The 26,088-nt window shown below is 45.4% G+C and overlaps 1 protein-coding gene and 1 long non-coding RNA gene across 2 annotated transcripts in view; one reads left to right on the top strand and one right to left on the bottom strand.

The window, feature by feature from the left end:
- The window catches only part of LOC309348135, a 220,655-nt gene that overhangs the window by 22,660 nt on the left and 171,907 nt on the right, over positions 1 to 26,088 (bottom strand). The gene's annotated exons all lie outside the window — the stretch shown is intronic.
- The window catches only part of BASP1 (brain abundant membrane attached signal protein 1), a 78,230-nt gene that overhangs the window by 751 nt on the left and 51,391 nt on the right, over positions 1 to 26,088 (top strand). The window lies entirely within an intron of this gene.

Below are 26,088 nucleotides of genomic sequence, written 5' to 3'. Positions count from 1 at the left end.
GCATGGATATCTCAAAGAAGGCATATTGGGGAGGGGGCATACATCCATGTTAAGATCATGCAGGGGAGGGGGGAGAGGAAGGAGGGGGGGAAGAGCGTAAAAGCGAGATAACATGGCATGAGAGCCTCAGCTTGGGCTTGAAAGGATGGTTTTTCGCAGTTATATTACCTGTGGAGCACTTTGGAGAAAACTCCTAAACGATCTGTGCGTGTGTATTTTGGCTAAACGTGTCCCCCCCCTTCTTTCTTTTTAAATCACCCCTTCAATCTTCTCTTAGCAGAGGGCAGGCGAGATGTAAAGTGGACGCCTGCCAATTTTTTATTTTTTATTTTAAAACCATCCTGGGGTGTTACACTGTGCGATTGTTCTTGCTTAGGCGATCCTGAAGAAAAGAGCTTCTGGTTTTATTATTGGTCGCGAGTGTGGGGTGAAAAAGAAAGACAGACGAGGAGGGGGCGGGGTGGGGTGGGGGGCTATGAGAGCAGTGGCCACAAACATTTTAATCTCCCACCCTGCTTCAATGCAAAGCCTGCAAGACCAGAAGCGTTTGTGTCTTAGTTTGGGGATTTTTTTTGCTTTAATGCAAAGATCCACATCATCTCTGTGGAGTTTAGGAATACTGCATGGATCCCCGTGGCTTCGTCCTCTCCGCAATGAATATGCATAGCAAGCCCCCTCCCGGCATCCTCTCCCCAAGCAAATGTGGTTCCTTGTAAATCAGAGATCCTGCAGTTTCTCTCCGTTCTCCACCCCTCTGCTGCGTTAGCCACCGAATCATGGCACATGAAAACGAGCGCATCTTAGTGGCTCCCGGAGATGAGGCTCCCGGGTACCACGCTTTCTTTTTGGGGGGATGCCTTTTCAAGTAGCCGTCCCCGAGGCCAGCGCATTCACACGTCTTCTACGACACCGGGTCGGTGTTTGGTGAGAAAACCTCCCAGCTGGGCTCCTCTTTTGGCGATACTGCAGGGAAAATGAATGAAACTCTCTTGTAATTACCTATTCCTTTGTCTTCGCCTCGCGCATGCGTAGCAGAGCAGGGTGGGGAAGACGGACGAGGCAAGTCTCTCTCCATCGTTAGTCAGGCACTTATCAGAATTGGCAGAACAAAGGCAGGCATCTTGAGATAAGGATCTCCCCAGACCTGTAGGACAGCATTGGAGGGAATCCTTTTTTTTTGCCAGCAGATCCATCTTGCATAAGCACCTTGTTAAATGCTCCAGTGGATTTAAAGGGGCAGAGGGAGAGGGAGATTGTAGACTCAGCATCAATTTTACAAGCCCATGTGAATGAAATTCTGCTTAATATTAAGCGGTGGTGATCTCTGTTCGCTGTTAAGATTGTGTATCAGTCCACCCATACTATCACAACTCCTTTTCCAATGTAGCAGTGAAAAAATTGCTTCTAATCTAGATGAATATGGGGGTGGAGGGGGGAAGGGTAAAGAAAAGGCCATGCTGGGGTGTAGGCTCTGGAAAATCTTCATTGTCTAGTATCTTGCAAAATGGCCTTCAAAGAACTGTGCTGAGGAATAGGGGCAACCATTTCAATGCGTTTCTCCCCACCCTGTCTATTATCTGCAAACATTTTGGGGGTACCAAATGAAGTACACTAATGAGGCCGATCCATTAGAAGAGGACAATTAGGCAACTTCCGTGTACCTAGTTCAATTAAAGTCCGTGTTTAATGATACTGTGAAGAATCTGTCGCTATAGGAAGCACCCCGGCTGACACTGTCTGCCAAATTCCTCCACCTAGAGGGAGACACTCTCCTCCTCTCTCGCATTTTTTCCTATACAGTCCTGTTTTTTTCATTTAGTTCTCTTCTTTCCAACCTTCTCTCCATTCATTTCAAGAAATGGGATTTACCAAGATGTACTGAACGGTGGATACAGATGCCCATCCCCCCCGCCCCCACATCTGCAATTGAAGTGTGGCAAAACCCTCCACAGGCAGCATTTTGGCAGGATAATACGGATGAATTAGTTTAGTAATGAGCCCACACTCAGATTTTGGTTCCTGGTGGAAACCTTGGCATCATACTCAAATTCTTCCATTTATAAGAGCTGGGGGAAGGATCTGCAGAAGCACCATTTGCTTAGACACGGCAGTTTGGGAGGTACAAACATTACGCACGATGTGGGAATTGAGACGACAAGTTAACCATGCTCCTATGTGTGTTAACATTGTCTTGTTCACATGGGAGGCTGATGCAAATGACCAGGCTCAACCTTGGCTAGTTAGTCTAGAGGAAACCACAGTGATGAACTGGTTGGATTTGCAGCTTTACCCAGGCACAGATCTAATCAAGAATTTGCCAACACACAGGAGCTGTCACATCTGAATTGCTACTTCTAGGCCCAACTAAATATATATATATATATATGCGTGCATGCTGATTGGGTAATGTCTGTCCACAGGCCTCAGAGTCAGTCCATCAACAATTTATTGCCTTGCCCACAGGACATTAAAAAAACACACCAAGTGACAGAATATATCTGAGAACCACAGTCTCAGAGTGGGGGAAGAGGGGAGGGGACTTTGCTAAAGGCTGGCACAAGATTCCCAGATTTATTACAGTGCAAACAGTAGCATGGTATATTTTAACAACAGCTGTAGTAGTATATACACTACATATGTGTGTGTGTGTGTGTGTGTGTGTGTATGTATATATATATATATACTACACACACACACACACACACACACACACACACATCTTACTGCAGGTTAATCAGTTACCTAAACAAACAAACAGCAGTAAAAATGCACAGAACCCAAATCCTCAAAGCAAAAGGATTTGTGCTTTTGGAATGCCTAGTGTATTGACCCAATAACTGATCAATAGTTGGTCAGACATATAGAATGTGGGTAGGATTATTTCCCTTTGTTTTACTGAGCGGCACAGCTGGTTTGGAGAAGAAAACAGAAAGTGAAGTTTTAGATGGAGAGGAGGAGCATGAATCAAAGGAAAGAAGTCACCACTACCACGTTTTTTTTTGTCACCTATTAGTGGCTGCATATTAATGGTGAAAGCTGCTTTCCCCAGTCAAGTAAAACTGCTGACAGGAAACCAGCAGCTCCCCACATGTTAACTTGTCAAAACAGCTGATTGGGTAACTCAGGAAATTTGTTAGTGAAATAACTGTTGGGGAAGCACAGCACACAACACTGTTCTGCAAAAAAACCCCAGATCTGCCAGTCCCCTTGCTGCATGCTGTTTACCAACACTGCCCAAACTTGTTGAATCTTTTGCTTGCAATATTGTTCATAGCCTTTCTTGCTCCCCTCCCCCCATGTATCAAAAGAAAGTAGAAGATAATAAATATTTCAGTTTTTGTTAAAAAATGAAATATAGCATAGTTCCAAAATTGCACCATGCCCATGTGTTCTGTGAAATCATGGCCATCTGCAAAAATGGCAGCGTTAGTAACTGCAACCAGAAGCTACAAATAAAATTTGTATTTTCTAAAGCGTCCTGTATTCATCTGTCTTTCTTGCAATCCCTTGTTGCAGCTGACATTTTGATCTGCTGACCAAGCAATTTGTGTCATCAGTTGTACTTCTAAAAACATCTTTTCCACAGAAAACAGAAGTAGGTTTGTTTTATTAATAAGCAATTGCTGAAACCCACAATATAAAATGGATTCCTCCTCTCGCATCATAAATTCTCTTTACCTTTTTAACTATGTTACTTTTGAGTAAGTGGTTGGTGCTCGCATCCTTAACATAGCAACCAGAAGTATATCTCACTGAAATCAGTGGAACTTGCTTCTACATAATATGTAGGATTGGGTGCAAGTTGACTGATGAAGTTCTATGGTCATTTTTAACAGTTAAGAGCCAGTACTAAACAAGACCTCCTGAGGAACAATTATTGATAAGTGTCATCTGGAGAAGTAACATGGCCCAATCCCATGACTGCTTTGAAGTAAGTTCTACTGAGTTCAAATGAGCTTACTTCCAAGTAAATGTCAGTAAGGCACACTTCCAAGTAATCTTGGACATAAACCCACATAAATCAATGAGATTTGCTTCCAAGTCAGCTTGCTTGGGTATTGGGCTGCTAATTGCCTTATTCTAGTAGACCCTTAATTCTACAGATGTGATTTTGATGTGCAAAATTTCACCGAGAGAGAGCATAGGGCTTTCACTTCTTTGTTTTGAAAAGATTCCTAGCCCACATGGTTTCCAAGAAAAGTGTGTCCAAACCATGTCACCTGAAAGTTCAGAAACTAAATGTAGGGAAGGGGTAGAACTTCTGGTTCTCCTAAATTTCTTATTTCCTCGTTCCTTTTGCCACCCACACAGCCATGTCTGCACTACTTGTTGGAATGTTGTGGGTAGCAGGAGACGATATATTGATTAAATATTGTCCTTCCTAACTCACGCTAGTGAGTTTATTCACACAGCAGAGTACATTCCCCTCTTTCCACAGCAGGAAGCTAGTTGCAGATTCGTTAGAATCTCTTAAGTTCTACTATTCCTGGTAAGACCCCTTTGATTCCCTCCGAAAAGAATAAAAACACAACAGTCTTCTTTTAAAAGTAATAAGTTTACTCACATTCAGTTCACAGTTGGAGCCCTGAAGGCAGGCTTTAGCTTAGAGTTACAGAAGAGGGTTTTAGTTCATCCCATATGGGAATTCATCCCACATGTTGCTGGCTGAGAGCCAGCAGTGTAGTCCAAGAGAAAAGGCATCAAAAAAGGAAGGTGGCTGTGTGACTGGACCTTTTGTGGGGTCTGGAAGGGTCACGCCCACCTTACCTGATCACATGAAAAGGAAGGATGTTCCAGACCAGGTGTAATAGGAAGTTCAATTGGCTGGACCGACATTCCCTGCATGTCCACTCTAGGCAAACAAGAAATGTTGTATTTGACTGCTTATGTTACATTCCACACTTCTTCCTTGTCCTTTTCCCTCCCATTCCCGACAGAACCTTTGACATTCTGAGACTATGTTCTGTTTTGCAAACAGGATATAGGATGCACATCTCGCAAGTGCATGTAAAGACAGAGAACACTTGCTTAGCATGCAGAAGCCCCCAGCTTCAAGCCCTTGGTATCCCCAGGTAGGGCTGGGAAGGATTCCAGTCTGAAACCTCACCAAACTGAACTAGATGGACCAATGGCCTTTACATAGCAGCTTCCTATGTTAGTGGAAACATCTGCATAATTTACTGGGAAAGCAGACTTTGGGTTTCTTGGCATGGGTGAGCATGGGGCTGGGTTGCTAGAAATGAATGAGCTCCCAAGGCACCAGCAGGAACAGAAAGAAGAGGAATCTGAGGACATCGACTAGAGCAGGGCCAGGATTTTTGGCCCAGCTTTTTTCAGAAATTTAGAGTGGGAATGAAAAGAAATCACTCACAAAATAGAGGTGGTGCAGGAGACTTTACCTAGTGTGTGTGTGTGGTGGTTGTGGGGAAGGGCTTGGTTTGCCTTGCATAAATGAGGTGGTGGTTTGTTTGTTTGTTTAAAAAAAATAATTGGGGGTGGAAATCACCTGGTTGCCCATCGTCTCTGCAAGGCGTGCCAGGATCTTCCGGTCCTGTTTTCTGTTGGAGGCAGGCCAAAATGCCAAGGGGAACTCCTGGACACCACTAGCAGAAGAACCGCAGCAGAATGGGGAGGTTCTTAGGTGCTTCACGCTTGTTCTGGGACTTGTTCAAAAACAAGATTCAATTAAGGAAATCCAGCCCTTCCTTCTCCCATGAAAACTTGGAGGTATTTTCTGTTGTTCCCCAGAAACGAGAGGAAGTATATTCTCCCTTTTCAGGGGTTGCAGCTGAGGGGAGGATAAATGATCCTCCTAAAATGGAGCAGTGAAATTTGTCTTGGTGGTATGAGGAACAGCCCCTGGTAGGAGAAGCTAGGAAGAGGTTGGAGCAGAGGTCAAGTGTTGGTGTGTTGGCTACTGAAAATAAGGAAGCAAGCAGTGGCAAGGAGAGAAGCTGAGGGAAGAGTTGTAAAGAGAAGGCCCGAGAAGTTCAGAGTAGACAAAATGGAGAAGGCACACAGAATCTCTTGCTAGTGGTGCTACAGCCAAGTGTAGACGTTGGAAAGAGGTGGAAAGGATACAGACAGGTGTGGGGAACATTTCGCCTTACACATGTTGCTGAGATACAACTCCCATCATCCTTGGCTGTTGGCCAAGCTTGGTGGGGCCAATGAGAGTTGCAGTTCATCAGCATCTAGAGGACCAAAGGTTCCCAGGTGTGGATGCTGCTGGGGGTGGCAAAATGGAAGGGAGATCCACAGAGTGGCAAGGGTGCAATTCAGAGCTCGAGGTGAGTCTAACCAGTGCCAGAGTTTGCCTGAATCAATAAATGGAGTAGTGTATGGAGTCTTGCGATACTGAGTTGTCTGTTGCTAACATAGAGATAAGCCTGTCTGTAGCTAACATAAAGATCAGCCCTGATTATAGGCTTTAGGTAGTGCTAGTGAATTTTAACTGACCCATGAGATGCTTGTAGCCTGGCTAATACATGTATATGACTATGAGTTAATTTATCTAGTCCTTTACCTAACTAGTGAATTAATAATAATAATATAATAATAAAAAAATTATATCCCACCCTCCCCAGCCAAAGCCGGGCTCAGAGCGGCTAACAGCAGTAAAATAATACAGCATTCTAAAATCAATTCATTATAAAATCAGTTCAAATCAAATTAATGGTAACCATTGGGCTAGAGTTCTGTGAAGAATTATCAAAGGAGGGGGTCAGTCTGTGCCTTGGCCAGAGGCCTGGTAGAACAGCTCTGTCTTGCAGGCCCTGCGGAAGGATGTCAAGTCCAGCAGGGCCCTAGTCTCTTGTGACAGAGCGTTCCACCAGATTAGAGCCACAGCTGAAAAAGCCTTGGCTTTGGTTGAGGCCAGCCCAACCTCTCAGTGGCCCGGGACCTCGATGGTGTTTTTGTTTGAAGACCGTAAGGTCCTCCGTGGGACATACCAGGAGAGGCGGTCCCGTAGGTACGAGGGTCCTAGGCCGTATCTGGAAGTGGTGCAGGCGGTTTTCTGTTCTCGGCAAGGAACAATTTCCAGGGCCCACCCTCTGTCTAAATAGCAATAACATGAAATAACAATACAGTGCTACTGGGCATGTGCAGAGTTCCTTTGTCCTGTCACTGAGTAATAGCGCTAGGTAGCTTACAGACACTTACGCAAGGCTTGATGCATTTAGAAGTTCCTCTTGAGCATGGCCTTATATTTCAAACCTCCCCATCTTGATCTTCAACCAGTAACGGAATGACTAAAGTGGTCCTCTTCCCCCTAATCGCCATCAGGACAAGAGGCCTACATTACTGCAACCAGGAAATAGGGAAAATAAGCCTCGCCTTGAGGTTGGAGCATATTGCAGGTGCCATGGGGAAAACTGACATCTGGTCCTTCCCTTTCTGTATCATTTATAGCATAGACCATCACCATAGTGGAGCCTCACTAATAGTAGCTGCCAGAGTATGAAGACAGTGGCACTCCATGCAGTAAATGCCTATGTACGCCACAGCACAAAGACTGGGTGAGAAATCATCATCATCATCATCATCATCTTCATATTTATAGCCCGCCCATCTGGCTGGGTTTCCTCAGCTGCTCTGGGCGACTCCCAGCAGAATATTAAAAACAACGATAAAGTATCAAACATTAAACACTTCCCTAAACAGGGCTGCCTTCAGATGTCTTCTAAAAGTCAGATAGTTGTTTATTTCCTTGACATCTGATGGGAGGGCGTTCCACAGGGCAGGCACCACTACCGTGAAGGCCCTCTGCTTGGTTCCCTGTAACCTCACATCTCACAGCGAGGGAACCGCCAGAAAGCCCTTGAACCTGGACCTCAGTGTCCGGGCTGAATGATGGGGGTGGAGACACTCCTTCAGGTATACTGGGCTGAGGCCGTTTAGGGCTTCAAAGGTCAACACCAGCACGTTGAACTGTGCTTGGAAACGTACTGGGAGCCAATGTAGGTCTTTCAGGACTGGTGTTATATGGTCTTGGCGGCCACTCCCAGTCACCAGTCTAGCTGCCGCATTCTGGATTAATTCGCATGTCTTCTACCCCTCATTTAAGAGGGTGGCTGTGGCAGTAATCATAATGTAGAGTCTACAAAGTGTCTTGAAAATGTAGACATTGTACAAGGATGATGTTAAAAGCAAGCCCCACCTGCAGACTTGCAGTGTAAAGAGGTTCCTTCCACTCTGCAGTTTTAATCTGAAATCTTAGGCACAGTACTGCGCCCAGAGCTCAGAAACCTCTCACGCCAATGGAATTCCCTGTCACAAAATGCCCCTAGAACAATGGGAGTTTCCAACACTGGTTTTGAACACTCCCAAAGCTGATTTTCTGCTCTGGAAAGTGAACATTGGTTACACAGGTATGTTTGCAGTTTATAATTCCACCCATGGTCAACGTAATGTACTATTTGCATGCCGGCAAGCAAGCGTTTCCCAAGCTTCTGACAACCGAGTCACATTTTAGTCTGAATTGAAACTGGAGGCAGTGGCGGACTATGGGCATTCAAATTTCAGCAGTCCCCTGTGCGATGCCAACATTTGGTACCTCCCTTTCTCTTTCCTTCTGTTCTAAGTCATTTTTGCAGCGCCCCCCTGCAAGCTCCCTCTCGTCTTGGCACCCAGTGCAGGCAAACTACTCAAACTCCTCTAAATCCACCTTTGTAGGAGGCACACTTCACTCTGAACATTTGCAAAGTTCCTTATCTTCCCTTAGCAAACCTGCTCTTTAAAAGGCTTATCTTCCCTTAGCAAACCTGCTCTTTAGAAGCTCAATTGGAACAAACGTCAATCTATGCAAAACCCGAATTGACATTTGCTCCGATTCAGCTTGAGAGAGTGGGTTTTCGTGGGGGAAATGTCGGGGCAAAAGAAAAATTACGCTTGGGTGCGGAGCGTGGACCTTTGTCTGGAAAGAGTGGGCCAAAAAGTAAGCGTGGAAAAGCCCTGAGCCACTGTTCTCGACTGGACCAGGGCGGAGATACAGTGAGCAGCTTCTTCTGAAGTCAGGGCCTTCTGCCCAGTCTTGGTATGATAAAACGATCCAGTCACAAGCAATGAAAAGATGTGGCTGAATTACCTTGCACCAGCAGAACCAATGGGAAAGTGGCCAGGCCAGTGAAAACAGCGAATGATGCGCTGAGGCAGCCGTGGGCGGGTACTTGGGGCTGAAAGAAGCCATTAATTTTTTATTTCATGTGGCATGCCAGCAGTTCTCTTGTGGCACACAAATGTAGGAATTGCTGCAGTAGGATTAATTGTTCCTAGCTGCTTTCCACATTCAATTTGCTGCTGTGTGTGCCATTTACTGCACAGCACTGGGAAGTAATGCAAAGCCACTGTTAATGGTGCAAAAAGAAGCACTTAACGGAAAACCATGCGCTAATACAAATCTTTAAACATCCTATGCAGTCAAATCAACAATAGATTTGCACCCTCTTTAAATATCAGGTTCCACCTGACGATGATGAACAATACAAATTGTTTTTTCATAGAGACATCACATATGCTTTGTGTTTTCCTTTTTTCTCTGGTTCTGGCTCCATCTTGTGAAGAAAAAATAAAAGTGCCCAAACAGGAAAAACGCTAGAGAAGATGTCTTCCTGCCAGACAACAATCCCTTCTAAAAGATGAATGTTTTGGATTAAGTTGTTGAGCTGAGTCAGGAAACAGAAAATTTGGGAAGTGGGGTAAGTGGGGGAGAAACGGCTGGCCTTCTTCTTGTCAATCAACGCTAATTGCAGCCAGGCACCAATGAATGAAGTCAAGGAACAAATTCCTAAAAGCATCGGAGATTTGAAAATAGAAACCATATGCAACGTGTAATGGAGGCTTAATGCATTAAGAAGTGGTTTCAAGATACTGTATGAAAAAATGCCTGTGGAGAATGGAAAGTACTCGTACGATGGATCTCTCCCCTGCAGCGTTGCAATATCACATGTGCCACAATTTTCTTGCTTTCTGGATCCCGATAGCATCTTGACATCTTATTTAAAGAGAGAGGTGATAGTTTCATTACAATTTGCACCTGTCAAATGAATGAAACAAAGAAGAAAATAGAAACTTCCCATTTCCACAATGCCTTTTGCCTTCCAGTTTTTCTGCTTTTTTCAAATACAAAACTTTTCAGTTCTTTCCCCAACATCTCACAAGCTGACACAAGGAATGCTTATCCCTCACCCCCCAATATGTGTGAACAAAAAAATTGTAAACGTTTGTACTTACTTGCTATGAATGGTCATAAGCAGGACACATTTAAAGGCATTTTATTTATCTATCCTGTTGAGACAGATGAAATTAAATCTTTCCCACTGAAATCAGTGTAGCTGGAAATTTCTTACTTTTGGCTTGATTATCTGCAGTTCTTAAAAAGATGGAATCCATGTGGATTAAAACTGCAGATGGGAGCTCAAATGATGGAAAGGTCCCCCCCCCACACACACAATGACAGGAAGGGAAGGGAAGAATTGAACCCTTCTCTTTGACATCTAATTTTCTATATGGAGGGAACTCTATTGTATGGAAAGAAAAAAACCCCATAGAAGTCTGAAGTGGTACAGCCCAGAGACAAGCATACTGTCTCAGTGATAACATGCCCACAGATTCTAATTTCTAGAAGATTTCCATTGCCTAGTCTTGGAAGCTACAAAGCACTGTACCAGAAAAGATGAAGACCCTGTGCACCCTCCTTCAAATGCAATGGATTATATGGGATTCCTGGTTCTTGGGCACTGTGGTGGTGCTGATAGAGATCACCCACTGTAGCTGAATGCTACAGAAATGCCAATTTTGGGTCTAGCAGTATTTAGAAGGCTGAAAAGTATTCATCAGCCAGAAAAGATATCCACCTAAGCATCACAAGATGATGGTGCCCTTTCACAAGAACATGCATGGTACCGTCCAATAGGACAGCTCATCCTCAGATGCTTTCCCTATAAAGAGCTGTGTGAAATCGGGCTGTGTTCCTGCAGCAACTCTCTTTGACATATTCTTCTCCCTGATGGTCCTTATCTGAGAGATGCAGTTTGTAGATAATAATAATAATAATTTATTACTTATACCACGCCCATCTGACTGGGTTTCCCCAGCCACTCTGGGCGGCTCCCAACAGAATATTAAAAACACGATAAAACATCAAACATATAAAACTTCCCTAAACAGGGCTGCCTTCAGATGTCTTCTCAAAGTCAGATAGTTGTTTATTTCCTTGACATCTGATGGGAGGGCGTTCCACAGGGCAGGCACCACTACCATGAAGGCCCTCTGCCTGGTTCCCTGTAACCTCACATCTCACAGTGAGGGAACCGCCAGAACGCCCTTGGTGCTGGACCTCAGTGTCCAGGCTGAACGATGGAGATGGAGTCACTCCTTCAGTTATACTGGGCCGACACCATTTAGGGTTTCAGAGGTCAGCACCAACACTTTGAATTGTGCTTGGAAATGTACTGGGAGTCAATGTAGGTCTTTCAGGACCGGTGTTCTATGGTCTCAGCGGCCACTCCCAGTCATCAGTCTTGCTGCCGCATTCTGGATTAGCTGTACTTTCTGGGTCACCTTCAAAGGTAGCCCCACGAAGAGCACATTGCAGTAGTCCAAGTGGGAGATAACTAGAGGCTGCACTGCTCAGCCTTGACAGCACATTCAGAGAAAGCTCTACAGCAGCCTTTCTCAACCTCTGGTCCCCCAATGTTGTTGAACTGCAACTCCCATCATCCCTAGTTAGCAAGGCCAGAGCTCAGGGATGATGGGAGTTGTAGTCCAACAATGTCTGGGGACCCACAGATTGAGAACTACTGCAGTCTACAGAGACACATGGGTTGTTTCCCCAAGCCTGCAGGGAGTTCGGTGTTACCATCAGCCTGACGAAGACCAACGTCTTGGGTCAGGACATCACCAGCACTCCACACATCAGGATTGGTGACCACACACTTGAGGTAGTAGACAGTTTTGTCTCCCTGGGTTCCACCATAACCTGCAGCCTCTCCCTCGATGCTGATCCAGAAGAAGGCAGCTATGGGAATGGCTCACCTCTCCAAAGGAGTATGGGAAAATGTGATGCTAATGTTCAATATCATGTTGAAGGTCTACTAGGCATGTGTGTTTAGCACATTGCTTTATGGAAATGAGTCTTGGGCAGCTTGCAACCACCAGCAGCGATGCCTCAGCACCTTCCATCAAGAAGATTTTGGGCATCACATGGCAGGACAGAGCCTTAAACAGAAGTGTGTCCTCTCAATCCCACAATCTCCGCGTGTTTGCACTCCTGTCCCATCAATGTCTATGCTCGCTTGGTCATGTCCGCAGAATGGAAGATGGCAGGATCCCCAAAGTCTTGCTCCATGGGCAATTTGCTTTGGGCATGTTGGCAGACCGACTCCACATTACAAAGATTTCAGCAAATGTGACACGAAGGCTGGCAGCATCAATCCAACCCTGTGGGAATCCCTTGCAGATGACCACAGTGCCTGGAGACAGATGGCCAGGTCCTGTATCCACAGCAGTGACCAGAGGAGGAAAGACCGCCGGGAGGAGCGCAGAGAGAAGAAATGCCATGGTGCATCTGCAGGAGCACAGCCGGACACCTTCACCTGCCCCAGCTGCAACAGAACATGTCTCTCCCGCATCAGTCTCTATAACCGCAGCAGGCACTGCAACCTTCCCACAGTTTGACTTCACTCCCAAAGGCACAAATGGATGCCCAGAACAAGCACTTGGAAGGAATACGTATTATGGAGAGTGTTTCTTCATTATGCAAAGACAGATAACACATTCTTAAATAGATCTAATAAAAATATTGCATGGACCCCATGGCTTGCTCTCTGCCAACTAATATTCTTGGGCAATCCCTCCCTCATGCCCCACTCCCAAGCAAATGTGGCTTATTGTAAATCTTAGATCCTGCAGTTTAGCTTCATTCTCCACCCCTTGCTTATACAGTGGTACCTCTGGTTATGTACTTAATTTGTTCTGGAGGTCTGTTCTTAACCTGAAACTGTTCTTAACCTGAAGCACCACTTTAGCTAATGAGGCCTCCCATTGCTGCCGCGCTGCTGCTGTGCGATTTCTGTTCTCATCCTGAAGCAAGGTTCTTAACCCAAGGTAATATTTCTGGGTTAGTGGAGTCTGTAACCTGAAGCGTATGTAACCTGAAGTGTATGTAACCCAAGGTACCACTGTATTCGCAGAATTGCTGCAGATCTCTCTCCCTCTCTCCCTGTGTGTGTGCACACTAAAATCTGTGCCTTTGTTTCTAGTTACATACAGCACATGGATAGCAGGTGAAATTAGGCTCTGTTGGTTAAATTGGGTGATGAGAGGGGAGAGACAAGGATTTAGGAGGAGTTTGCTGTTCCTAACTGTGAGGTGTGCAATGCTGGCTTTTGGTGACTGTATTGCAAAGGGGTTCTCATTTTGCAATCAGAAAACGCTTATGGTGCAGTAAAAATCAGGCACCCACAGAAGAATCTGCTTGACCTCATGGAATATACTGGACGGTATATAGCTGTGATCAAAAAATGGGAAGATGCCGGAATAGGAGAGCTACTGTATAGTGGCTAGAATGCTGGGAAATAAAACTTGCAATGCAAGCGCCAGTGCAACCATTTATTTAAAAAGCCCAAGGAACAAGATTTTACTTCCTCTCTAAGACGCTTATTCTTTGCATGACTCATTAATTAATTGACTGTTGGTTATACTGAGGCATGCAACAAGAAGAAAGTACTATAGCTTCTGTTCCTTCTATCCTGGTCTTCTAAGAACTCGGCACAAAGCAAGTTTTGGATCTGGAAGCATGTATGTACTTTATATGGTGGTGGGGGAATCTACATTTTACACTCCTGTATAGAGAAAAGAAGGTGTATGCAAATTATAATCATTTGCATGCATGCACTTAATTAGTTGCAAGGTGGTATTTTGAGTGCAAAAGTCAAGTTGTCACCTGATTTAGATTTGGGGGGAATGCCCTGATACAGTCAAATGCAAAGAGGAAGGAAGGAGAAACAGCAATGGCAAAGCAGAGACTTGGTGTCTTTTTTTTACATATGATGTGTTTGCAGATCTGGGTTTCCAACCACTGTGCACTCAGCAGGGACCCAGGGCTAGTCCTGGCTCTGTGCTGAAAACATCTATCTGGCACATGGGTTTACAAACGAACGGTTTTTCCTGTTGACATTTTTATGTGTAGCTGTACATTTTTGACATGCCATGTGTGTTCTACCTCCTGGGAGAAATTCATATCGGATCTAGACAGTCTGCCCAGAGCTCCTTGTGTCTTTTGAATCATTTCTTCACAGTGACCATGTGTTTTTCCGTGTCCTCTTCAAAAAGCCACAATGCCTTGAGAAAGAAAACAGCAAGGGTTCTCCACAGAATGTTGTAGCAGATGCCAGATTCCCTGCTGCCCAGTTGGCCAAACTACACACATCCTGACTGTGTGTGTGCCACAGCACTAGTTGTTTTCCCATGCTTTTACACAAGGCTCAGCAACGACACCGGAGTGTATAAATATACGGAAATCATGAGGAGGCTTCATGCTGTGTCCCTTCAGGTGACTGATGACAGGAGAGGATTGGGCAATGTGCCCTTCTCCTGACAAGCTGCTGGCCCTTCTCCTGCCAAGTCTAGAAGGTGGTTTGATGCTCCACTGGTGCATGGTTGTAGAAGTTAAGCTTCTGTGGTGAAACTCTTGTAAGGCCTCTTCAGGCAAGGAATCCATTTTTAAAAGGAACAACATGTGTCAGTGTCCTGGTGTGTCCCACAGAGGACCTTACGGTCTTCAAATAAAAGCACCATGGAGGTCCCGGGCCACAGGGAGGTTAGGCTGGCCTCGACCAGAGCCAGGGCTTTTTTGGCCATGGCCCCAATCTGGTGGAACGCTCTGTTACAAGAGACTAGGGCCCTGCGGGGCTTGACATCTTTCTGCAGGGTCTGCAAGACAGAGCTGTTCCACCAGGCCTTTGGCCAAGGCACAGTCCTCATAGAACTCTAGCGCAATGGTTGCCATTAATTTGATTCAGAATTGATTTTAGAATGAACTGATTTTGGAATGTATTTCAATTAATTGATTGTGATTTTATGTAAACTGTGTTACTTTTACTGTTGTTAGCCTGGCTTCAGCTGGGGAGGGCGGGATATAAATAAAATTTTATTATTATTATTATTATTATTATTAACATGATAAGCGAAAGGTGTAGATGCTTCTGTATTACATTCCAGATAAGTGAAACACACCCAGAGCACAAAAGATGCATTTATGTTGTCCCTTAAGCTGGGTGCTGAGGCTGAAGGACATCGGCTCATCGGAGGCCATCTTGTGAGTCTAAGGTTGCTGTGAGATTTTTTAATAAAATTTCTTTATTTGGTTTTTCAAATTAAAATTTTACAGAGATATTTCAAACATAAATCATACAAACAAGTTTCCAAGGAATCTCCTGGACTTCCATCCTCCCCTTTGTGGGTCCTATTATTAATCCTTTCCTTCCACATCTTTTATGATAATCCCAGTCCTTTTGCCTCTTCCATTATGGTCAGAATCAACCTTAAGCTACAAGTGATATTCCAATCCTACTAACATGCTGTGAGATTTTTAACTGGGGTCTTCCTGAGTGACACTACACACCACACCAAGAAAACCTGGGCCAATAAATTGGTTTAAACCACTCAAGTCTATGTGCATGCCCACAGTGGATCTCAGGTTTCTCTGAAACTTAAGGTGGTTGGGAAAGTACCATTTTAAGAGAAGGGACAGCAACATGTAGCACAAAAAACCCCACCGGGCACCACGTACTGGTGTGAATAGGAAACACTTGAGATAGATTGTGAAAGCGATCAAGGTTCACGAATGCACATGGAATCAGCGACCCACATATGCATGAGTGCCCAGCTGTGCAGATGGCCTTCCTCTATAATCTATTTCCTCTTCTTTTCTCTTGCCCTTCCCCCCAGTGGATGTCTTGCTGCCATCCTAAATCTAGCATTGTGACCAGGGAGCTCTGCCGTTTACCTGCCATTTTATCTCCTTCCTCCCCATAGCATGCACTCCTCTTTTCACTGCAACCTCTTGCAGACGTCTGCCAAATTCTGCTGCTACTGCTTTTTCAACTTCTCCAAAGATCTGCCCCTGTCTTTCTTCTGCTTTCGCTAAACTTCCTGCTTGTGTCTTGGCAATCTTTTGTCTCGATGGATGTGGGTCTCCTCCTGGTTTGTCCTCTATCCTTCCGTCTATCTCATTCATTCATAGTGGTACCTCGGGTTAAGTACTTAATTCGTTCCAGAGGTCTGTTCTTAACCTGAAACTGTACTTAACCTGAAGCACCACTTTAGCTAATAGGGCCTCCTGCTGCCGCCGCACTGTTCTCATCCTGTTCTCATCCTGAAGCAAAGTTGTTAACATGAGGTACTATTTCTGGGTTAGCAAAGTCAGTAACCTGAAGCGTATGTAACCTGAAGTGTATGTAGCCTGAGGTACCATTGTACTTCTTAATGCTTCTGCACTACTTGCCTTTTGTTTGAAGCTCAGCATCCTTTCACTAAACAAGATATCTGCATTACATACTTAAACTTCATTAGAGGCCATCTGAGCCTCTTGGGCTTGCCGATCAGAAGGTCGGTGGTTCGAATCCCCGCAATCGGAGTGAGCTCTCATTGCTCTGTCCCAGCTCCTGCCAACCTAGCAGTTCGAAAGCACACCAGTGCAAGTAGATAAATAGGTACCTCTGCAGAGGGAAGGTAAATGGCGTTTCCATGCGCTCTGGTTTCCGTCATGGTGTTCCATTGTGCCAGAAGTGGTTTAGTCATGCTGGCTGCATGACCCGGAAAGCTGTCTGTGAAAGCTGTCTGTGGACAAACGCCTGCTCCCTGACCTGAAAGTGAGATGAGCGCCGCAACCCCATAGTCACCTTTGACTGGACTTAACCATCCAGGGGTCCTTTACTTTTTATTTTTTAACCTTTTTATAATACTAATTTTCTGTCATCTATCCAGCTACTTTTATCTAATGGCACATTATCTGTCTCTCAAGTGTCTCAGTTAAGTCTGAGTTCCTCATCAAACTCTACTTCCGCAAAGTTAAACATAAAGCCACATTTTCTGTCAGCTAACCCTCCTCAATTCTAGCTTCAAACCCACCTTCAGGGAACTTGTTGTCTGTGTTACTGTGGTTTGTTGTTGAGAATGTGAACTCAGAGGATCCATACAGCGTTCAGACAGTGTGGTTAGGGTGTTAGGACCTGTGAGATCAGAGTTCAAATAGTCACTCAGTCATGAAGCTCCCTTGGTGATCCTGAGATGGTCACAGTCCCTCAGCCTTGCCTACGGTCTGACAAAGTTGTTGCGAGGATAAAATGGAGAGGGGGATAGGCATTCCTCCTTCCTTGGAGGAAAGATGGGATATCCATGTAATAATAAAAAGTTTTGGGTGTAGTGTGTGGATTGCAGCTGAATCCACACTTATTGTGCGCTGGTAAGTGCATGACAATTCATGGGATGGTGAGACCATGCTGGGAAATGAATATGTCAGTATATTTGCATCAAATCCCTCTGGGCTCTCTTCTTTCTTTGCACAGCAGAGTAAACATTTGTTTTGTATGGATGAGGGGACAAGGTGGGGCAAAGCCAGCTGGCTGGGCTCTTGTGGAAGCACCCAAGTCAGAAATTTGCATCCAGAGACCTAGGACTCATTTTGGGGTTTAGGTCCTTGAACAGAATGGCAAGCCTTTTATGAAACCTGAGGGGAGTTTCATATATGGTGCAGCAGTGAAATATGCTCTTTGGTCAAAAAGAATAAAAATGACAAATCCACAGGCCTGAGATGCACACAAATGAGTTCTTTGGATTCCAGCCAGGGATTTGTTTACTGCCGGTATCTATAGGACGGGAATATTTATAAAATAGGTGGGCCACTTGCAGATGTAGGATTCTCTGCTTCCAGCCTTTTGCAGAAAGGTGGGCAGTCAGTTCAAGCTAGGAAATCAAAATGTGCTAACAATCAGTGCAGATGAGTTAACCAATCACATTCCCCATACTCAGGTGCACCAGAGAAACAGAGATGCTACAGACTTATGCCTGTGATATGCCCCTGGGCTTTAAATATAGAAGGCACTATATTTGGCAGCGGGGCTGGTAAAGAACCTTTCAGCCAGTCAGAGGTGACAGGACAGGGCTTAACCAACCAATAGTGTAACTTATTATAAGGCAGCTCCTTACATCAGTATTTCTGCATAAGAAAGGTAAGGGCTTGGATCATAACTGCAGATGGAGCAAGAGAATGTGATCACAGAATGTGATCAATCACAGAATGTGAATGCAGTCCTTTGTTCATACATCTCCCACTGACCACAAGTCTCTTCCTGGGAGCTGGGGGACCCTTGGAAGTGATGGGTGATACCTTGTAAGGGGATGGAGACTTGGTGGAAATCACATCCCACCCTTGTGTGAACAGAGGAGCTACTTAAGATCCTGAAAGACCCACATTGTCTCCCAGTACATTTCCGAGCACAATTCAGAGTGTTAGTGCTGACCTTTAAAGTCCTAAATGGCCTCAGTATACCTGAAGGAGCGTCTCCACCCCCATTGTTCAGCTTGGACACTTAGGTCCAGCTCCGAGGGCTTTCTGGTGGTTTCAGTGTATCTGAAGAAGTGTGCATGCACACGGAAGCTCATACCAAGAACAAACTTAGTTGTTCTCTAAGGTGCTACTGGAAGGAATTTTTTTTATTTTGTTTTGACTTTGAGAAGACATCTGAAGGCATCCCTGTTTAGGGAGGTTTTTAATGTTTGATGTTTAATGTGTTTTTAAATATTCTATTGGGAGCCGCCCAGAGTGGTTGGGGAAACCTAGTCAGATGGGCAGGGTGTGAATAAGAATAAGAATAAGAATAAAAATCCAAGTTAATGAGGTTAATTATGTGTGGACAAGAGAGAGACAGGCACAGAGACAGAGAAAGAAAGAAAGAAAGAAAGAAAGAAAGAAAGAAAGAAAGAAAGAAAGAAAGAAATATATGTTTGTTTTGAAGTATTCCGTGTAAGATTCCTTTTCACAGTACATTCTTAAGAAAACCATATTAGGGTTGCTAAGAACGTTTGTTTTATTTGTCTTGTAAATGAAAAGGATATAAACATGGTCACAGCTCTCAGTGCACTCCCAGACCGCACCAATCCTTTGTTTTGGAAGACAGAGGGAGAAAGTGTCTCAAAAGAATGGATGTGCTCTAATTCAGCAGGACTGAACTGATCCTCCCCAAGAACATAAATAATTTCTTCACTTTCTCTCCGATTCCAGCACATGTAGAGAATCATAACTTGCAAGGGCCTCATGGGTCATTTAGCACAAGACATCGGCACAGAAGCAGGAAATACTGTGCTCAAAACATCCCTCTCAGATCAGCTTACATAAGAGAAAAATGGCTTCCATGATCAGACCACAGACAGAGAGCAGGAAGGAATTTCTGTTGAATTCCAGTAAGCAAGCACCCCAAACATCAACTAATGCTCCTTAGAGAAGAGTATTTTTACCTGTCCGTATATCCTGTCTCACATGGGAGTTGATAAATAGAACACACATCCACAGAGGTAATATAGACCAGAGTGTAGACAGAGAGAAGACCGGTAACGGTTTCTTTTCAATCCCTTTTCGCTCTTTTTCTTTAAGTCTGCAAGGACTTTGGGATATATTCTATCCCCTCTCCAAAGATTTGTTGAATGAGGCTGCATTTAGTCTAGTTACAAATCATAAGATTTGTTTGTTTCTAACCTGCCCTTCACCACCTGGTCCCAGGTGGAACCACAACATTAGAGCAGCAAGACATAAAGAAAAAATAGATACAGATATAGATATAATAATGAAAACATCCTACGACATCTTCAAAATGCGTAAAGGTAAAGGGACCCCTGACCATTAGGTCCAGTCATGACCGACTCTGGGGTTGCGGCGCTCATCTTGCTTTATTGGCCAAGGGAGCCGGCGTACAGCTTCTGGGTCATGTGGCCAGCATGACTAAGCCACTTCTGGCAAACCAGAGCAGTGCACGGATACACCGTTTACCTTCCCGCTGGAGCGGTACCTATTTATCTACTTGCACTTTGACATGCATTCGAAATGCTAGGTTGGCAGGAGCAGGGACCGAGCAACGGAAGCTCACCCTGTCGCGGGGATTCGAACCGCCGACCTTCTGATCGGCAAGTCCTAGGTTCTGTGGTTTAACCCACAGAGCCACCCACGTCCTTCAAAATGCATAAATGCAGGCAAAAAATGAAAACAGCTGCAAACGAAGTGGCTCATAATCGTTTTCACAACCTGAGTAATGAGGTGTAGGTTCACTAACTAACAAAATCGTCAATGGCTTTCCAAACCGGGGATACAGAATATTTTCTGGTTAGTGGTCAGACACTCATCTCCCCACACCTGGAGGGCCGCCTGTCAATCACCTGGCATCACAGTGACTTCAGGTGATGCTGTGCTTTGAAGCCCCGACCATCAGGACTTCAAAGCACAGTGAAGACTGTTTGTGAAAGGGCTTTCAAACAGCTTGCACAGCTGTTTGAGCCTCCCAGCAGGGAACAGGTGCATACAGCCAAACTGAGCAGGATTAAACCCACAGCTCATCAGCTGATGAGTGGAGGGTTCAATTCTGCTGACTGCAAGGCTCTTCTTCTCTGTAGGGAATGCACTGGTAAAGAGGACCACAGCAGAGTTGAACCCTGCCCTCCCGACCATTGGATATGCTTTTTGGGTTGACAAATCTTTTTTGTTTGCCACTCCCCACTGCCTTGCTCTCCCTTCATTCTATCTGTCAAAAAGCAGGGTTCTATACACAGAGTCCTTCTCACATCTCAGGTAAGTGTGCCCATCAGCTCTTTTCACCTCGATTAGTTGCCACATCAAGACAAAACTGCAAATGGAAGGCCGACAATTGCAGCAGAAATCCACAACAAAACATTCAAGCCATGGGTCATATCTATTTTACAAAGGTGATGATCTTGATGTAGACCTCTGTCCAATGCTTTTCAAAGACGTTTGCTGTTCAGATGGGACTGAGACTTAACATTTTTGCCAACTTGGTATCTTGCAATTGCATTCCTAAACCATACTCTAACGCAGGGGTAGGCAACCTAAGGCCCAGGGGCTGGATGCGGCCCAATCGCTTTCTCAATCCGGCCCATGGACGGGAATGTGTCGTTTTATTTAAAATGCATCTCTGGGTTATTTGTGGGGGCTGCCTGGTGTTTGTACATGAGTAGAATGTGTGCTTTTATTTAAAATGCATCTCTGGGTTATTTGTGGGGCATAGGAATTCGTTCATATTTCCCCCCAAAAAATATAGTCCGGCCCACCACATGGTCTGAGGGACGGTGGACCAGCCCATGGCTGAAAAAGGTTGCTGACCCCTGCTCTAATGTTTAAAACAACCCCCCCCCCAATTGACTATGATTCTTTAAACCTACTGTTGCCACAAACACAGGGAAATGCTAGAACATTCAGTAGTTTTGACATGTGCTTGTCATGGCCCGTGACCAATGCAATATAGATTTAAAAGATAAAACATTTTGATGCATGTCTGTACTTAAGTCTGAGAACAGCTTGCTTGCATTGGGCAATGCCCTCACAATGGTTTGATCAGTTTCATAGGCACTGAATGTACCCTGTTCAGGAAGAAGGCATGAGCATGGGGGAGAGGGAGACTTCTTAGCGTTCAGCAGCACGCACCCGCCCAATGTCTTCAAAGGAGGTGGGGTACTGTGGGGTTTAACGTGCTGCGACATGGCTGGCAAATTGCAGCGTGGGCAGCTTGTGCCAAAGGCCAGGCAGCTTGTCGCATACATGGACAGGAACAGGAAGCTAGCTGCTTAAGGTCAAGTCTCCTTGCCTTTTAACTTCTGTACTCTGCAGTTCAGTGGAGGAACAACCAACTCCAAGGCGGAAGGGAATGCACTGTGGGGTGCATAAGTGTCAGGGACTGGGCAGAGGAGAAATGGTGGAGACTTCCATATTTTTTGCTCTATAAGATGCACCAGACCACAAGACGCACATAGTTTTTGGAGGAGGAAAACAAGAAAAAAAAAATTCTGAATCTCAGAAACCACAACAGCAAGAGGGATCGCTGCACAGTGAAAGCAGCAATCCCTCTTGCTGTTCTGGCTTCTGTGATAGCTGTGCAGCCTGCATTCGCTCCATAAGATGCACACACATTTCCCCTTACTTTTTAGGAGGAAAAAAGTGAGTCTTATAGAGCAAAAAATATGGTACTTCCCCAGCCTGACCCTTCCAGAGAAGACAGCTCAGAGGCAGATGAGGGGGAAAGCTGGGAAATAACCTCTCTTTCTGAGGTGTTGATGGGAGTTTGTTCTCCCCCCCCGCCCCAGGCCATCCTCCCTTGCTCAAAAGAGCCTGGCTTTGTCGTCAAATAAGATGCAGAGGCATAAGAGAGAGAGAAAATGCATTTGGATCACCTGGGTCTAACCTGAGACAAACAGGGTTGGCTGTTGTACTTCTGGGCCAGTTCACACAGTTCTGGCATGGCAGCATTGTGCTCGTTTTTATCCAGGGTAAATTGGCCATATTATTGCTGTATCATAAGCGTAGATCAGCAGTAAACTCCCGTGGAGTTTTTCCTACAATACTGGGAATGCTGGCAATCACTGCAAAATGGAGAGCGTGCAGACGGCTGCTTTGCCAAAGGCAAATGGAGGAATGCAAGCACAACAAGCTGGAAATATATCCCTGCAGGTCGCAATGGCTGTGTCAATTGACCCTCCATCTGATGAGTAGTGTTCTTGAGATGTAGTCCTTTGCCTTCCTGGGAGGCTAAAGTGGAAGAACATTGAGAATGTCCTCACATTTTTCACACCCAGACGCCAGCTTTAACCCCGACCTACAGCATGAGAAGGGACATGGGTGGAGCTGTGGTCTAAAGCACAGAGTCTAGGGCTTGCCGATCAGAAGGTCGGCAGTTCAAATCCTCGCGACGGGGTGAGCTCCCATTGTTCGGTCGCAGCTCCTGCCAACCTAGCAGTTTGAAAGCCCATAAAAGTGCAAGTAGATAAATAGGTACCATTCTGGCGGGAAGGTAAACGGTGTTTCTGTGCACTACTCTCGTTCACCAGAAGCAGCTTAGTCATGCTGGCCACATGACCTGGAAGCTGTCTGCGGACAAACGCCAGCTCCCTTGGCCTATAGTGAGATGCACGCAAAACCCCAGAGTCATCTACGACTGGACCTAATGGTCAGGGCTACCTTTACCTTTACCTTTTACAGAATGAGATCAGCTTCTCTTTTGTTCCCTGCCACATATGTCTGCCTTTCTCTCCTCATTGTATAACCTGAGAGATAAAACTGCACTCAAGTCACTGGTATGTTCCATCGTGTCCCACTTTGGGGTCTCCAACTCCCTCCAATGAAGACCAATGGATTAAAGGATATTAAGAAAAATCATAGAGAGACTTAACCCCAAAGCTCTATCCCACCACGATCATAAGATGATTTCAGAAGCTACATTCAGTATTGTTTGGCCAGGGATGGAGATGTGCTCTGGTGCGCTCAAATGTGCTCTGGGAATTCTATTCATAGAACCTTGAATAAAAGACTCCAGCAAGTCTCCAGAAAATGTGAGGCACAGTAGCTTTTCACAGGCATTTGAATAATTACCAGGTCACTGGGAGTTCAGCTGTCATGTACTTCTCCAGACGAGTTGGTCTCTCTGACAAACTGATTTCTAAACAAATTATTGATAGTGATGGCAACTGAACTGCAGGGCTTCTTGTGTGGAGGCTCTGAACCTGGCCAAGACAATGTGCTGCATTGACAGAGTCCATTAAGGCGCACTGTCCTCTTGGTCATATCCCTGAGGCTGTGCTGAGTCGAAGGCCATTCTCTGGGGATGGTGGGTGGGGATTGTCTGAAAGTGCCGTGCGACGTTAACACTTCTCTTCTGCCTTCTTTTCTGATGGTATTGTTACCTAGGTATCACAGCCAAACAAAACCACCTAGTTCCCATTGGCTGACAAAGGCTATGAATGACACACCATACATTTCCCACATTTGTCAGCAGTGTCCTGGCAGAAATCGGACAAATGTCCAGGACAATCTGGACATATGGCAGCCCATGTCGGCAGTGCTGATTTTGCCAATTTCCCCTTAAAATAGCTCTTTGGGCAAAGCTCAACAATTTGGCCCCCCAAATAGCTTTTCTTTCTGGATTTTCACTGTTTGAAATATGGCAACCCTATTGTATTTTTATTTTTTAAATATTTTTTAGGGACACAGGTGGTGCTGTGGTCTAAACCACAGAACCTAGGGCTTGCCGATTGGAAGGTCAGCGGTTTGAATCCCCGTGACAGAGTGAGCTCCCGTTGTTCGGTCCTAGCTCCTGCCAACCTAGCAGTTCGAAAGCATGCCAGTGCAAGTAGATAAATAGGTCCCGCTGCGGCGGGAAGGTAAACGGTGTTTCCACGCGCTTTGGTTTCCGTCACGGTGTTCCATTGCACCAGAAGCAGTTTGGTCATGCTGGCCACATGACCCAGAAAGCTATCTGTGGACAAACGCCAGCTCCTTTGGCCTGAAAGTGAGATGAGTGCCGCAACCCATAATTGTCTTTGACTGGACTTAACCATCCAGGGGTCCTTTACCTTTACCTTTTTTACCTTTATAGCCCTCCTAACTCCTTCCCAAAGCTGGGCAAGCAGTAACTAGGCTCTGGGAAGGACGAGTCATCGTGCCTTCTTCCTGAAACAAGCACTTACTACTCCTGAAAAAAGCACTTGACTCCTGTGCCCTGTGCAGGAGAATCAGTCACATTGCCCTAAATCTGCCTCTGCAGCCATGACCGCTCTCCATAGTTGCCTGTATCTCCAGACATAACTGAGATGTTGGATGATGAAGGGGAGATGCTTCTGTCTGGCAACCTGAGATGCTTGCGCAGATGGAACAATTGGTAGAGTGCAACATTTAATTCCAGGCAGATGAAACTACTTGCTCCAGAAACAGATACCGAGACCAAGCAGATTTCAAGACATCTTATAAAAAAAATTGGAGGCCTAAATAGTTTAGAAGCTAAGAATGCTGTACAACAGGGCACAGACATAACTGTCAGATAGCTTGCTAAGGGAGTAATGGCCTTCAGGGCATACTGATTTGCGTCCAAGGCCTTGTTAGGACTCCTGAACCCAGCAAACTGTGCAGTCATCTGCTTGCAACAGAAGGCTGTTGTGTCTTCTCTGAAATCAGTTTCGCTGTTAAATTGGTTTGTACAAAGGGGGACTGCCTGCCCTTGAAATATGGATTAAGTGTCCCTCCATGCAAGTTGTCTAATCTAAATAGAGCTAGGTCATTTAAAATTGCATCCAAGTTTGGGTTTAGAGTTTGCAGCTGCAAAGCATAAGTTAGTGACTTTCAATCCCCAGTAGTTGATAGTGTCCTATATATATATAGTGCCTTTTAAGTGTTCAGTGGACTTCATTTATGTCGGCAATCCCATAGCACAGTGGTTTTCAACCAGTGTGCCGTGGCACCCTGGGGTGTCTTGAATGATGGTCAGGGGTGCCGTGGGCAACACTGACCTCTGTCCCTCTTTTCTTTCCTCTCTCCTCTGATGCCCTCTCATGTCTCTGCCTCACAAAGGCTTGCACAGCTGCTGGTTGCAGCAGCTACAAGCTTCCCAGGTGAATGGTGCCTATGGGGCTGGCCAGGTGGTGCTTCCCATGTCCCTGTGGGGGGCAACTCAAGAGACCAGGGGCAGCAGCTGCGGCTGCCCAGAGGAGTCCCAAGGAGAGAGGAGAGGAGGCTGAGGGACCACTCCACAAGCAAGTGTGTTTGGAAAAGGGTGAGAGGCCGCCATCTCTGCAGGCAAGGGGTGACATAACTGGGCCCCTGAGCCCCACAGGGCCGCCGCAGAAAGAATGTACAGTGGTACCTCGGGTTAAGTACTTAATTTGTTCCGGAGGTCCGTTCTTAACCTGAAACTGTTCTTAACCTGAAGCACCACTTCAGCTAATGGGGCCTCCTGCTGCTGCTGCACCGCCAGAGCATGATTTCTGTTCTCATCCTGAAGCAAAGTTCTTAACCTGAAGCACTATTTCTGGGTTAGCAGA

Source organism: Podarcis erhardii (assembly GCF_964252035.2).
Source record: "Podarcis erhardii genome assembly, chromosome: 8".
NCBI classification, from domain to species: Eukaryota; Metazoa; Chordata; class Lepidosauria; order Squamata; family Lacertidae; genus Podarcis; species Podarcis erhardii.
This window is presented reverse-complemented; position numbering and strand designations above follow the sequence as displayed.